The 15,416-nt window shown below is 38.8% G+C and overlaps 1 long non-coding RNA gene across 1 annotated transcript; it reads right to left on the minus strand.

Annotated features, from left to right (window-relative positions):
• Nucleotides 1-13,070: 13,070 nt before the first annotated feature.
• LOC26514642 lies at nt 13,071-15,098 on the minus strand. Its single transcript, XR_001409046.3, has 3 exons — nt 13,928-15,098; nt 13,586-13,866; nt 13,071-13,520 (listed from the first exon to the last, which is right to left on the minus strand). It is a non-coding gene; the product is annotated as an uncharacterized LOC26514642 (long non-coding RNA).
• Between the last annotated feature and the right edge of the window lie 318 nt (nt 15,099-15,416).

Here is a 15,416-nt window from a genome sequence, read left to right on the forward strand (position 1 = left end):
TTTTCCGCCTACACCTTTCACCCCCTCGCTACCTATCACCCTGACTTCTACTATGTAAATGTTATACAAAACGCCACAAACGTGTGCGTGGCAAATTTGTAAAGTGCAAAATTTATGCGTAATGTGAGGGCGTTACTAAGGACACCCCCTTTCCGTCCGGCTTACAAGTTTTAAGAGGTCTCGGGATCGGTATATCCATCTCGTTCTAATACCTCTTCTATCCCTCTTGTGCACTCCTCATAGCCCCGGATGTTGGGTGTGAAGTTTTTGGAATATTCAAGTGCGAAAAGTTGCAATTTGAGGCTGCTAACCAAAAAATATAACTGTCTAGCTTGTAGTTGGGTGCGCGTATCTGCGAATATGTTTGTGAGTCTGTAGCTGTATCTGTATCTGGACTTGTGTCTCTGTGTGTGTGTGTGTGTGCGTTTAATTTTCTCACCAAACTAAAATGTTTTCGGTGGCGGAGCAGCAGCAACATCACCCTGAGAGTTTTTCCTCGCGCACTCATGCAAATATTTGGGTTCACTCCGGGGCTCCCATGGCAACCAGCAACCAGCAACCAGCAAAACGACGGCAAAAGGTTAGCAAAATAACTTCATATGTTCACCGACGCATATTTGGATTTGGTGAAATTCATTAAAGTTTATGTTTGCCTAGTTTACACAGAGTTTTTGCGCGGAGTGGCGGTAAAAGGATGTTAGGACAACAATAATGTCGATTGCTGACTTTTAGGGCTTGCCTTTTTACGCTTAATGTGTTAAAACTAATTTAAATTTATTTCAAGATTCCGCAATGGCAGAGCAGAGAAAACATTTTCGGCCCCTCACACGCACACGCACCGTTCAAGGGGTTAATAAATAAATTACGTATACGTGCACATAAATCCAAGGAGTCAGGGCCAAAGTTCAAAGCCAAGGCATCAGCCGCATTTTCTGGCATTTAATTAAGTGTAAGGGTGTGAGCCATCTCACAGAAAGGGCGAAATTTTGTGATTGGCATCTATTTCATGGGCCGCATGTTTCTTTAAATTAGCTAAATTGCAATGGTGTTGGAGCTTATAAGCCGCTTCTGTGGATATGACTCCTACAGTGGAGTCATGAATTCTTAAGCCGAGGAACATTTTTCGACCCTCAGCACCTACACAATTCTATTAGAGTCGTTTTAATCTTGCCTATGGACAGTGAAACTACCTTTGAGTAATATTTTATAAAACGAAACCAAATTGTTAGAAAATTAAAATGGGACGAAGGCGAGGAGCAAGGACACATACACCGAATAAATTCGGTCACAGAGAGTTGGTCAACTTTGCAGTTTCCATGGATATGATGATGCTCTTTTTTAGTTAAAAATAATATAAAAAAAAAGTTATCACAAAAACATGTTATAATTATTTGTAGCTGTTATGGTTTCCCACTGTTCTAAATCTTTATTAAATATTTATTAAACTTTCTTAAAAGTCAAATGACTGTTGGCATTCTTATAAGTACTTACAACGATAGATAAACGGAAACTCCAGCAGAAGTCAAGAGTAATCCTCCAGTGTCTATAGCGTGCAACATGGTATGCCACAAACTGAACACCCAAAATACTTAACTATGCAAATAAAGCATTGAAATTTCAGTTGCGTTGGCAATTTAATTAAATATGAGGTAAATACGTTCCCGTACTGCTGCTACCATAAAAGAGGACATGCACAAAAATTGCATGCGACACATGAGTCCGGGCATGGGGCGGGTGGGTCAAAGGAAAGGGGGCAACAAACAAGGGGCACAAACAGACAAACTAGTTAAAGTGTGTTGCCAGTTGGTTCTGTTTCAGTTTTTGTTTCTGTTTGGCAGACAGGCCACAGGCCACAAGCAAAGACACAGGCAAAAGGCGAGTCAAGTGGGGCCAAAAGGGGGTTGGATGGGTGCAGCAATTGCTGGAATGCTGGACGGAAAAATGGGTAATGGGGGCGTGACCCAAAGCCGACACAGACATTTAAGTGAAAGCGTTGAGCGTTGACACGCAACGAGAACAAAGTTGGGCCGCCTTCAATGTTTTGGTATTTAATTTAATTTGCCAACTCGTGCGTTTTTATCCCTCTCGCCCACTCAACATGCTTGTTGTGTGTGTATTCTTTATTTTGACAAATCGAATTGTACAAATTGCAAATTGTAAACATGCAATAAATTAAGCAAGTTGCAAATTAAATTAAATTTCATTTCATACGCCGTGTATGGCCCGAATATTTCGGCTGCCAGCTGTGCTAATGAAATTTGTGTAAATAATTGCTAGACTATAAAGCGCCTAAAAATGGGCGTGACTGTTGTGGGTGGTTCGCAGGCGGTGCACTTGGCAGCAGTTTTTTGCCCTCGGACAGGAGACGCATTAAAACTAATGCTGATGTAGCGTCTCAAAAAGCGGTTCGCCGGAGTGCAAAAGAGAAGGCGGAGGGCGAACGAGATGTAGAGACAGACAGTCTTAGACACGAGCTTATGGACAAGTCCATAAGGCCGACCGTTAACACCTTGTAGCAGCAGCCACGTCCAACTTGCCTAATGCCAAAGCTCAGAGCCATTGCCACAAACTGTGTCAGCAAAGCAATTTTTGATACTCTTCAAATTTTAAGAGGCCGAGGGTCTCAATATTTTCTACCCGTTAGAGGTTTTAGAAAGTTTTCATACGAAATATATACTAACTTGTCAGAGTTAAAGTGTCTTGTAGAAGACATGTTTTAAAGTTGTTAACTCAACGAAAACAATTCAAGAAAATAATTTAAAACGGGTATTGTATATTTCATGTAACATTTATTTTATATTTATTTTTGGAAGGGCTAATATTTAATAAATTTAAAGAGGGTATCATTTTGTCACCACAAACCTCTTTGCAACATTCGGCTCCTGTATGTGGGTATGACCCCGAGCAAGATGTTTCCACCTACCCCAAAATCCGAGCACACACTCTTACATAAAGCGATGGCTAAGATATTTTGAGGGGAACGACATCCCAAGGGGTGCAGGGAGCAGATGGCGGGGTGGGTGGACCCTTCATATGCCACTGTATGCGTGTGTATGTGGCTTTTCGTATATTTGTGCTATGTAAACGTGTTTTTTGACAGTAATAGTTTGTAATATAAATTCACACCAGCATGCCAACGCCAAAACGCACAAAAGGCAACATCCTCCATTCTCCTCGGAGCTCAGAGCTCGCAGTTCCCGCCCCCGCCACCCTCCTCTTTCGCCGACACACAGACAACAAAGTATTTTGCTACGTGTAACAAAAAAGCCATTTAAGCATTTTGAGGTTGGCGGCGAACACAAGAGCTAGGGAGGAGGTCGGCAAAGGGGATACCTAACCATTTAATGGCTCCACACTCTATGGGAACTTCTCGGGTTTCCCTCTAAGAGTGTGTGTACGGATGATCCCTTTTTAATGCAGGTTACACCCCAAAAATATAAAAAGTTAATTTTCTCATTACTTCAAAACAATTTTTCTATAAATTGAACTGTAGAAATGGCGCAAGGATAACAGTTACTGCTTACACAACAACAAAAAATTCAAGAATATTACATACTATTGGCACTCCGATATTGTAGATCAATTTTTAAATATTTTTAAACCTTTTTCAAGTTTACGTTCTGTTGATAAAAACAAATTTATTTTGTATCTTAACTTGTTCAACAGAATGCTTTCCAGATGTCTGGACACTCAAGATTATAGAGTGTGATTGCTGAAACCCAAACGGAAAACTGTCACGTGGCCATTGGCCATGTCCTTGTGCATCGGTGTCCTTCGCTACCATTCAGCCATTCGTTCGCATTGTTGATGATGCACATTTCATGTTAATGCAATTAAGTTTTAATTGTTGAATTGTTGATCTTAACGCATGATTTCATATTTATGCGCATTAATGTGAATCGGTTTGGTTTGGCTGGACTCCCTCATCCTTCCCACTCTTTTCCCTTAACTCATTCGAATCATGTCAACCTTTTCACTTCCGCTTTTGGCCAGCATCGTTGTCATTGTAATTGCGTGTCCGATAAGCAAGGCATTTAAGTGTCGCATTTATTGTAATTACACAGGCTCAAATACTTTTTTTTTGTTGGAAATTTTCATTGCATTTATTTTTTATTTGATCAAAAGGATATTAAATAAGGGTATCTTTGAGGGTATACTTTAAATAGCATGTTTATACCTGTTAAAAAGGATGACAAAGCTATTAATGACGAAGATCAAATTTGTTGTTAGAAAATAATAGAACTTTTAAAAAACATAATCCATTAAAATAAATATTAAGCAAATGTATTCCACTAGTCCCCTTAAATAAATAATTTTGTCTAAAGCCGCTGACATGAATTGGGATCTTTTTGTTTTATGGGCCGTATATTTTAATGAATTGATTCGTCTCTTCCGAATGCGGGATTTACGAGCCAGTGAGAACAAAAATGTGACAAATTGCAGCTGCAAACCCAGATTAAACATCAGATTGATCTTAGACAAATGGCTCAAAAAGTAATAAATTGAATAAAACCACAATGAACATAAAGCCCTGGGGAATTAAATTTAGAGTATTATACGCCATCCACACTTCATTTTAATTGAACTTCAGTGCTTTATGTTCTTCTCTATAGAGGAGAGCAGCATGGTTGGAATATCTAAATGGAATATTCCCTTTATTACACTTTATGACAGGTGGTGGTGCTCTCAATACTCGTAACTTAGAGCTTTGTGTGTGGCATCAACTAACCAGGAATTTGTCATAAGAAAAGCGAGCGGGCTTTTATTAAAAACTTGCAAACTTGCGAACCTCTCAGCTTTCCATTTTCCTCCAGACTCTTGCCGTTATTATTTTTTTGTTTTGTGTGGCTGCCTGTCACCAAGCATCAGGCATCCTTATATTATATTTCACTTCCACAGCTTACTTTTTTTTGTGCGCTACCGGTGCCTTTGTTCTTCTCAACCACATGCAACAAAGTCAAAGTTCTCAATCACATGTCAAACGCTGACTTGACTAGGGTGCGAAGCACACCTAAGTGCAAAATACTAGCTTATCTAGGATGGAAAAAGGATGATTCTATAATTTATCTGATATTTATTTTAAGTTTTTTTTTTAAGTTACTTGAGTTGTTTGCCAGAACAGACAGTTAAGAAATATAAATCAAATTCGTCTTAACCATATGGTATGTTTTAAAAAAAATTTTAAAATTTGCAAAATCTCTTAGCTATACAAATTTCTATTGAACTCAATTATTTGGTTTTTCTGTCTTTGTGCTCTATTGCTTTTCCCGAAAGTGTAAAGGGCATGTGTCGTGTGATGAGACACGTCCTGGGGCCTGGCATTTTCAACAGTTGCCACATATTGCTCATAAATGTTGAATACGCAGGACTCCTTCGCCTCTTCTTTCGTCCATGGTCCTGCGCCCTTTTACTTTCGGTTAACCACAGCCGCATGCTGCAAAACTTTCGCCTTTCACAATTTATGGCCGAGTACAAGTATTTCGCCTACAATGTGTCGCAATCAACTGGTTGAGGTATTTCCGAAGCCCATACAATAGTATCCTGAAAACTGATGTCGAAGGATTTGCTTAGCAAGTTATTAATTGCCCTGGCAAGAAGGGTGCGTGCTGACAAAACAGCTGCATAAATAATTAAAATTTTCCACTTTCAAATCACACTGAAAATCGGTTTGTTTTGTGCCCTTTTCCCTCGTTCAAGGATAATCAACACAACCCACCGCAAAAAGGGTTAAGGGTCTATTTTGGCTATTCGGTCTTTGTATGTGTGTGTGTCTTTTCTGGGTGGCCAATCATCATTAAAATTTTGGCCCAAATTAGAGTGGAAATAAAACAATTTTAGGCCTATTTGCATTACGCCCTGTCGATATTTAGTTTTGGTTTTCATTTCTTTCTCTTCAAATTTTTTGTTTCTGTTTTTGTTTCCATTTTGGCTCTGTTTTTATTGGAGTTTTGTTTTATTGTTTGGGTCATTTTACGGTTGAGCGCTATCAAAATAGAGTGGAGGGCCAAAAGGGGTTTCTAATGTTTTCGTTGATGTTCTTACTTTGGTTGGCCATATTATTGAAATGGATGTTGCCTGTTATCGTTACTATTGTTGTTTTGTTTTAATAAAATTACCTTTTCTGTATGCCAAGGGGCGTTTTGTGGGCCCAGAGTTGTCAAAATGTTCTGTGTAACAAATTGCGTTGAAAGCCGCAAATGCAAAATTTTGTTTACTTCCATCCGACACAGGCCATTGATTAGCATATTCAATTTTAATTATTGTTAAAGCCTATATATATATGTATATCTCAGTGGGCGAGAAACCGTAGATAATGTTTACATTCTGATAGATCAATTTGATGTTGTGGGCATGAATACATTGTTCTGGCTGTGCTAAATTTTTGTTATTGGCCCTCTTAATTAGACACTTCTAGGCTCTCCGAGGCTGTGATTTAATTAGAGGCTTGGACCTTTAATATAATATTTAATTCGAACAATGAAACTGGGAGTTTTCAAAACTTTCATAATGCACAATTGTATTTTATTTCCCATTTTCTAGGTAATCAATAATGCATTCGCCTTCGAGTGGATTTCCTTCGTATTCACCATAGATTGAATAATTCGTGGCCGTAAATTCAAGAGTGTGGAGAAGAACATTGAAAAGCACTTAAGGAGCGCACAATAACGTCAGCGTATATAGGCCACATAATTTTGGTTTTTATTTAGCATCGTCTTTGACTACGACTCGACGAATTTCCCTTTCCTTTCTTATACCCTGTACCTATTTTCTACCAAGTTACCAAGTTTTCTATGAGTTAGTTTTAAATATAACATTTTTTTTCATATATTATTAAAATTTCGTTTTTAATTTTCGAATATTTTTTTTTTTATTTCAGATCCTTTTTTTATTTCAGATAAATTAAAGTAAGGATGACTGAATAGTCGGCAGGTTTTTGGGCGTAAGGTCATGTTCCTTTTTTATAAATCTGCGCATAAAATATTGCTACAAGTAATATTTCAACCATTTAGTGGCAGAAGCAGAACCAATACCAGGAACAGGCATTAGCATACTTTCCCATTCCTTCCCTTTCCTTTGCACACTCACATGAGCGAACCCATAAATCTTTGTGACTGGCGGGCAACTTGAAACTCAAACAGCTTCGCTTCTGCATTTGATTCATGAATAACTCTCCAGAAGCCTTGCCCTCTTGTTCCTGCACTTTACAATTTTGATAGATTTCCCGTATAGTTGAATCGAGTTCAAATTGAAATGTGGCCTGTAGTCTTCAGATGGCAACGAGCATTTGTCTTGATCTGCATAACCGTATGTGCTGCAGTGAAATGTATGCAATTTAAGCCAAATCAAATAATAATCCAGTTCAGAGCCCTGCAACTGCAGAGACATCAACTATCAACATTGTTTGGCAGCACCCAAGACCAACAACTGAACCAAGGATAATAATAATAATAACTGACCAACAGGCCTGAAGGATCTCTGCGGCGCGCTTCGTGCTTGCCTAAGTAAGTTAATATGCCATTTGAATGTTGTGATTGGGCCAGACCAGACAGACTGCAATGAATTTTAATTAATTAAAGATTGTTTGCGTCTACATCTCACGTAATGTGCATTAACCGCACGTCGGATGTCTAGTTTAGACCTCTACTTGACTTTCCCATTCTCTGCTCTTACAGTATATTGCCCCAGGGGTTGAGGCTAGGATGATTTGAAAACAGTTGTTTGTCCAACTGTGGTTAGACATATTTGCAATTGCAGAATATTGGCTAGGAAACTCTGGATTCTGTTTCTCATCATGTATTTAATGGTTGTGTCTGTGGCGCAATCACATAACTCTTTGGCTTTCACATTTACTTAATGAAAATTGAAACTTTTGCTGTAAAATAATTTTGATTTAATATATATGATTAATAAAAACAAAATATTCATACATTCGTTATATTGGGAAGAGAGATAAGAGTTCTCTTATTCCAAGCTAAAAACTGTGTTTTACTTTGCAAAGTTTCCCTGTTCTATCCATTTACTTAAACTGCATTCATTATTGAATCGAATAAGCATAACATTCCTATCCAATAAATCAAATTTAAAAAATTTTTCAGAAGAATTTTATTTATGCTAGAAAATGGCTGAAAAAAAGTTTATAGTAGTAAGGATATTGTGTTCAAGGTTAATAAAAGTCAGGCTTCGTACATATGTTCCCCGAAAAGAGGGCGTCATGTTTAAAGTTTTGCCCTCGACTACATTGTTGTGCACATAATCTAAATTTTAGAGGAAGAGGAAAGCGGATACTGCTAGGGTATCATCATAAACGTTTATTACGCCCATAAATAGGTGAGAAATTACGATGTTTGTTTACCAGCTTCAGTAATGGTAGCAAGTTTTCTTACAGTTCATCTTTTGGTGCAATTTTGTTGCCTCAATCAATTTTCTTTAATATTTCTTGGCCCACTTGGGCATACTTAAAACTGACCACAAACGAAGAAACAGTGTTCAAATTCTTTCCAAAATACAATTTTTGCAACATTCTTGCTTGTAGACCAATCTAATATCAACTTTAGCTCAAAAGATCAAAAGGATTAAATTACTTTACATTATTTGTACATTAAACAATGTATTTTGACCCAAGCTTGTTCGATAATATCTTGGGAGTAAACTTTATTAGTTAAATGTTTAATTTCTCGCGACTAATGAACTAATTTACTGAAAATGTGAGTAAAACGAAGCGGCTAACTGCGAGTCAAAGGCATTTGTTGCCTGTCAACACTTTTCGACTGAGGCGTTTCATAAAAATTTGTCAAATTCTTCGTTAGGCTGGGGCTGAGGCCGAGGTCTTTGGTGGTAATGGGTGAAAAAGTAGGCGCCAGGAAAAGAGGATACTTTTGCCTCGGTGTGTCGGGTTGTCGGGGGTGTGATTTCTTAGCTGCTTCTCTGGTCGCATTTCGCGGAACATTTGTTGCCGAGCATAGATTTTTCACACTATCCACCGTATAGGGGGCTTTGAAAGAATACTCCGGGAAAGCGTCGAGTGGGTGGCGGGGGGTGTGGCAAGTTGACAAATGAGCGGTAATTTGTTGCGACGTAAATTTGAATGGAAGCGCCTTGATTGCCACTTGAGACATTTGTGTGGCAACAGCTGCCAGCGAAAGGGATTCCTCTTGGTTTCAGTCTCAGTCCCATTCTTATTCCCATTCCGATCCCACTCCCCTTGTCTTGATTCAGCGCCGGTTCCAGTCAGCTCTCATCCTCCGGCAGGATACTCAATTTTCCTACAGCGCCGGATATGCAAATTATAATGATATATTGGCTGTGAAAAATTTGCGCGACAGCAGCTACCCTAAAAAAATGGAAATGGTTTCTGGGAAACTTTTCTGGCAGCACTTACCGCTTAGCTGTGACCAAAAAGATGGATATCTCCGGCATATTGGCACAATCTGGTCCGATTTTTAATCTTTTATAACAAATGCGATTCATTTTTTGAATATGAAGTGAATAAATTTTAGTCTTTAGCAGAAACATTCATTGTTAATATAATATTTAATCTTTAACCTATTGACTTGAAATGACATTTGGAAACCATTGATATTAAGATCATAACTTGGATATTAAATTTATTTTTCAAAAACCTTTTAGATAAAGCCTTTTTAATGTTTTAAAGGCTGTAGTTTGAGGAGTTTGTTAGTAGTAGTTTGTTATCGGTAATTAGGATGCTTAAAGGGTATCCAAAAAGCTATTCCTTGTCAGGGGATGTCTTTTGTTGCTTTGTGCCTTTTGTCTTTTGATGCCGCCGACGTGGATTAGGATTACCGCTAACGGTAATAAATAGACCTGCCACGCGTGTGTAATTTAACCGGGCCAAAAGACAGAGAGGGCAGGGAGCTGCAAAAAGGAGTGAGAAAGCAACAGCAGCCATGCCGCGGTCTTTGACAGTAATGAAATTATGACATTGCTAATAACAAAGTCTCCCATGGCCGAGTATAACTCCAACAATGTTGGCGTTCGTCTTAGCCAAAAGCCCTGAAATATATTTAGGCGGCATTTGCCACCTGCCCGAACCGAAACCCTTCTTTTTACCATGAAACCCGTCTGATATACAATTTTTTGTTTTTTTGCCCGTTTGCCAGTGTTCTGTAATTTATATTAATTAAAATTCGCTAATGAAATGCTGTTGATTAGACTTGAAAGGAGCTTCCAGACAGAAAAAAGGATAAACAACACTGGGAGAAGAATATAATGGAAAGTCTTAATAGAGTACACACTTGCACACTTTTGGTCAAAATTTAATACCCTCTGCCCAATATTTCAAAAAGGCTGATTTTGCAAATGGTTAAGAAAACCATTCTATATGTCATATGCAAAGCAAGCTGCGTCTAAAAGCAGCTCCCACAGCTGCACAATGTGGTTGGACATGAGACAGTGCCTTAAAAGAAAGAACTGCGATGCAAATAATGGAAAAATCTAAAGGAGAATGTTCAGGGAAATTTTTGTGCTCCAGCTTTAACCAATTGCTGATGCTTGAGAGTTTAAGGCATAATGTGTTTTGGCGTAGACTAAGTCTAAAAAAAGCATACCTCCTAAAGTATTGAAAATCACATGCTGTCAAAGAAAAAAAAAAAATTTAATAATAAGTTCTTAGTTGTTAGAGTTATTGAAAAACTATACAATTATCCAAGTGCTTTCTATACAGCGCATTTGTTTTTTCATGTGACATATGTAGCTCTTGCCCCAGCTCTTGCTCCAGCTCTTGCTCCAGCTCCCACCTCTTTTGCTATCTGAGTGCAACAATAAATCACTAAGGGGCATTTCCTTGACTCTGGTACTAGTGGAGCTCTGGCTCATGTCTTTCGCTATTATTTCGCATCACATTGCTCTTGCCTTTCATGTCCCAGTCGCAGTCCAAGTCTCAGTTTTAGTCCCAGTGCATTTGTGTCAGCAAGCGCATGAGGCAGCTGGCTTCTAGCTGCTAGCTAGCTGATTCTGATTCTGCGCTAAACCGACATTGAGTTACATGCAACAAACGTATTTTGACAAGTGAACATGCTCGGTCAGGAGAAAGGCAACAAGGAACAGGGATAGGGGACAGAGGAAGGGGCACGGCGACAGCAGCATAAACTTAGACAGAGCCAACCATTCATGCAATATGCGGGCGGGAGCAGATTCCACCCAACATGTCCAACATGACACACATATGAAGGAAAAGGACCGGGAGAGTTATGAACCCATTTTCTTGTCTGGGGGTTGGGGATAACTTGAGACATTTTCTGCTACTGCTTAAATTACTCAAAATTTATGCATGTGCCTGGCTCTAAACACGCCTTCCAAATATATGGATGGTCGATCCCCAGCCCTTTTTGGAGAATTTCCAGTAGAAACAGCAGCCAAGTTTCCATTGAATGCCATTTCCATTTCTTGTTAAGGATTGGGGTGGGTAATTGGCTTCTTCCTCTTGACACAAATCAATAATGGTTTACATAATCAGAAGCAACAGTTGCCCGGAAATTTTGTCAAAGTATTGGATTGGAAAGCCAAAATATCTGAAATTGCTATTTAATTCCAGGAAAAATCCCTATTTTTAAAAATACTTGTCGATAAGGGATATAAGATAAATATTATTTATTATTTGCCACTGCGATATTATGATTCAGAAATACGTTTAGGATTTAATTGGCAAGCTTCATCAGAATGTGAAAACGATTTATTTCGAATTTTTGATTAGTTTGTTTTTGACTATCAAAAGTATTACGTGAGCTTTTTCTTAACTCGGTTCTCATTAAACTGAAAATGTATTCCACTGGAAAAGAAACAACTTTATTATTAACTTCATCCCATTTCAAGCACCAACGGAGAACGGACTACAAATTGACCCTGGTTCTACATTGTCTTTGCATTTTCGCATATTGTATAAATATTAATGCTCTCCGTTGTTTCCAGAGCCACCTGGATCATTAATCTTTCTTAGTTGAAAGGAGAAGTCTGAAGTCTGAGGACGTGCCCACTAGGCATTGCGTCCTGCCCGAAAATTCTTTGCCGCATTCCAGAAGTTCTTGTCACCTTACGGGAAGATTCTGAATTCCATATTAAAAAGAAACAAAGCAATCTCTTTGTTCTCGGTTGTAAGCCATGATTAGCACGGCGACTAAACTGAGACTTGCCTCCCAGTCTAATCCTCTGTGTCACACGGTCCATTTTGTATTTTGTTTGCCATTCGTGATGATAAATCGCCTGCGGCAACCGTTACTGCAGGTCAGAGGTCAGTTATTGGATATATTGCAAATATGCCCGCTGTTCACTTTGATTGATGGTCTGTTGACTTTGGCTGTATTTGTTTAATTTGCTGTGCTAGCTGCGAATTTAAAGCCGCCTCATGTTTAAATAACACACACATGGCGGTGGGGAACCTCGTTTGTGGGGAAGAGTGAGCCCTGGGACCACATACAGGTTTTTAGCCTGCGGCGATGGAGCTTCTTTGCAGCCGCTTTGCCCTGTCTCAGCCGCATAGGCAAATATGAAAAGATCATAAATTTTCATTCAATTTAATGCCTCAGCAAACAATTTTTATAGTCAGGGCAAAAACTGTCAGAGGACTTGGCTGCAGTCTGAGTTCTGAGCTGAGCTGCTGGCAGCTGTTTTAACAGCTTGTTTTGTGGCCTCTTTCATAACACAAATACCGTTCTTACTTACGAGTATGCATGTACGTATATAAATGTTCATGGGAATATATATTTTATGTGGGCGTCCATTTCATACATGATAGCATAAATGGCTCAATGCAAAAGTTGTCTGGAAAAGAAGCACCAAGGCACCGGAAGCCTTTTAGCTTCGTTCACTTTGGTTCTGTTCTGTTCTATTCTGTGGGCTTCTCAATTCCTGGAAGTGACTGACTTGAAAAATTGAAAATATCAAATGGTAGAATAAAAACAATCCCGCTTAAAATATATGGTAAAATAAACTAACTTACGGAATGATTTTGTTTCACAATATGCGGAAGTGCCATTGCAGAATAATCATGTTTGTGAAAATTAATTACTCCACAAAGTATAATATTTCCAATTAATATATATTTGGCTAAAAGTCGGATGAAATTGGTTTAAAAAAAATGAAGGTTGTATATTTAAACCTTCAGAATACGAGTATCTATTTCACTTGATTCTGCGAAATTAATTAACAAATGCCGGTAATACCTGCCACAGCTGAAAAGTATGCTAGGGATTTTATGTCAGCCAGTCAAAGCTTATTAAGCTTATACGGTCGGTCATCCTTCCTTCTTTCTTACTCTATTGCATATCATAAATCACGAAATTAATCCTTCTTGAGTTTATTAGCGAACATTGACGTGCCTCGTTATCTGCTATGTCCCAAAGAAGGGAGGCAGACAATCGCAACCATAAATTATGCGCACATCGAGACTGGCTTCCATTTCTCTAATAAAGCTAGCCGTCAAGTGTTTGCTCAATTTGTTAGTGAAACGCTTATAACTTCATTTGATTTGCTTAGCCCAGCAAAACTTCAATGGAAACGGATTCTCCCTAAGGGATGATAAACGATTTGACTTTTGGTTTTGAACCTCAAAGCTTTGGTTCAATGCACAGACCTGACTTTGAAAATGCAAATGTTTCGATGAAAAAATAAACGAAGCCAAAGGCAGCAACGGTCTAAGGCCCGTCTAGACACAACCAATGGTGTCCTTGATGATAAAGTTGAAATAAATATTACTGATGAAGGTGGCGCGTGTGTTCCATATCCTTCTACAGGCTATATCGCAGCAGGTGATGATGAAAAATTGTTCCCAAATCCAGAGTTCAAGCACAAGTAATATGTTTATAATGCTACAATTTATAAGAAGTTTTTTTCATGAAAGTATAAAATCTATGCCTTAAAGAGGTCAGAATTTGTTTAAGCTTTTTGTGGATTAAATTCTTATTTCATCCCTTACGAATTAAATCCTAGGAAAACTAAATTGCTGATATCAGAGTCGCCGGTAGTCCTTGAACTGCTTCAGCTAAGTTTAAAATCCTTTCATCTCAAGGATGAATGAATTGCTAAACTAGCTCCCTTTACTCCTTGTCTTGGCTCTCTTCAGTTCAGTTGCCACAATTTTCCCAAGTGGCCACTCAGGACAATTGCGCATTCGACATGTGTGCCCGGAGCACTCGAATTCGAAATCTCATCCTGCAAGGTTGACGAGATTCTTTCTTTTCGCTACCGGGTCCGCATTAATGAGCAAATTGAGCTCTAATGACATAATTTACTTCTTTTCTCTCTAAATAAAAATGTTTCTGCCAATTAAGCTATTGAAGCATTAATGCGACACCCAATATGGAGGGAGACAGAGAGAAAAGGGAGATTGAGATGAACAGAGAAAGGAAGAGATTGGCAAGTGGAAATAACAAATTGAATTTCAACAGCGAATTATTTTGAAACTGATTTCAATGTGATCGGTGGGGTGGGTCAAGGGCGTGAGTTGAGTGCGACAACCAGTTTAAAGTATCTCCTGAAAAGAAGAAACATTCTTTCGCATTCCCAGTTACTTTTCCCTCCGCCATCTCAGTCTCCGCCATTTCTCTGGCGGCTTCTCTTACTCTCCTCCGCCATTCTCGCTTGGCTTGCAAGTCACGTGTTGCCACAACAACCGCCAAAATTGTCAACAGCGAAAAATTGTGCGGGCGTGAGTGCGACGGTGGAGTCGAATTGCTGGCTCAAAAGTGGGCGGCATGTCTTGCGATAGGGCGTGGTCGCCTCCAAATCAGCACCAGCAGCACAAAGGAATTTCCGGTAGTTAAAGCCAGGGCAATGATTTTTTAAGCTTTCTCAGCATATTTTCTTCAAATTTTATTTTATTTCATTATATTTTTTTTTTCTTTTTCTTGCTTTGAAAAATATATTGTGTATTTTGCTTTTATATTCAAAAGAATTTCTAATGAAATAAGCAGAGCAATGTCAATTGTACTGGCTCTCAAAATATAGGCACCCTCAGTAAGGCAGCCCGTGAAAAAAATTTGTCATCGTTTTGTATACGTATGCGTGTTTTTTTTCTTAACTGAGCTGATGGTGTAAGTCGTAAAAGAACTTTCATAAATATGTGTCTGTGTATAAATAATAAATAATATGCAAATGTAATAAACAAAGAGAGTATGATGAGGAGGGAGCCAAACTGTTGAATGAATTCTTAAGCACACTTGACCACATCGAAATGTTCCGGGCTGAGTGCTTGAGAGCTGGATTGCCGGATAGCCTGTGATTCGGACGAAAATACATCGAAAAGTTGACATGCGGTGGAGCATATTGCTGCGTGGCCGGCTTTCTATTTATTTTCCTCTTACCTAGCTATTAAAATGTATGCATATTTTTACGGAACAGCTTCGCTCTCTGTTTCGTTTCGTTAGCCTGGCTGTCAAAATCACGGCACCCAACGAACCAAAAAG

Source organism: Drosophila ananassae, chromosome 2L, assembly GCF_017639315.1.
Source record: "Drosophila ananassae strain 14024-0371.13 chromosome 2L, ASM1763931v2, whole genome shotgun sequence".
Classification (NCBI taxonomy): Eukaryota; Metazoa; Arthropoda; class Insecta; order Diptera; family Drosophilidae; genus Drosophila; species Drosophila ananassae.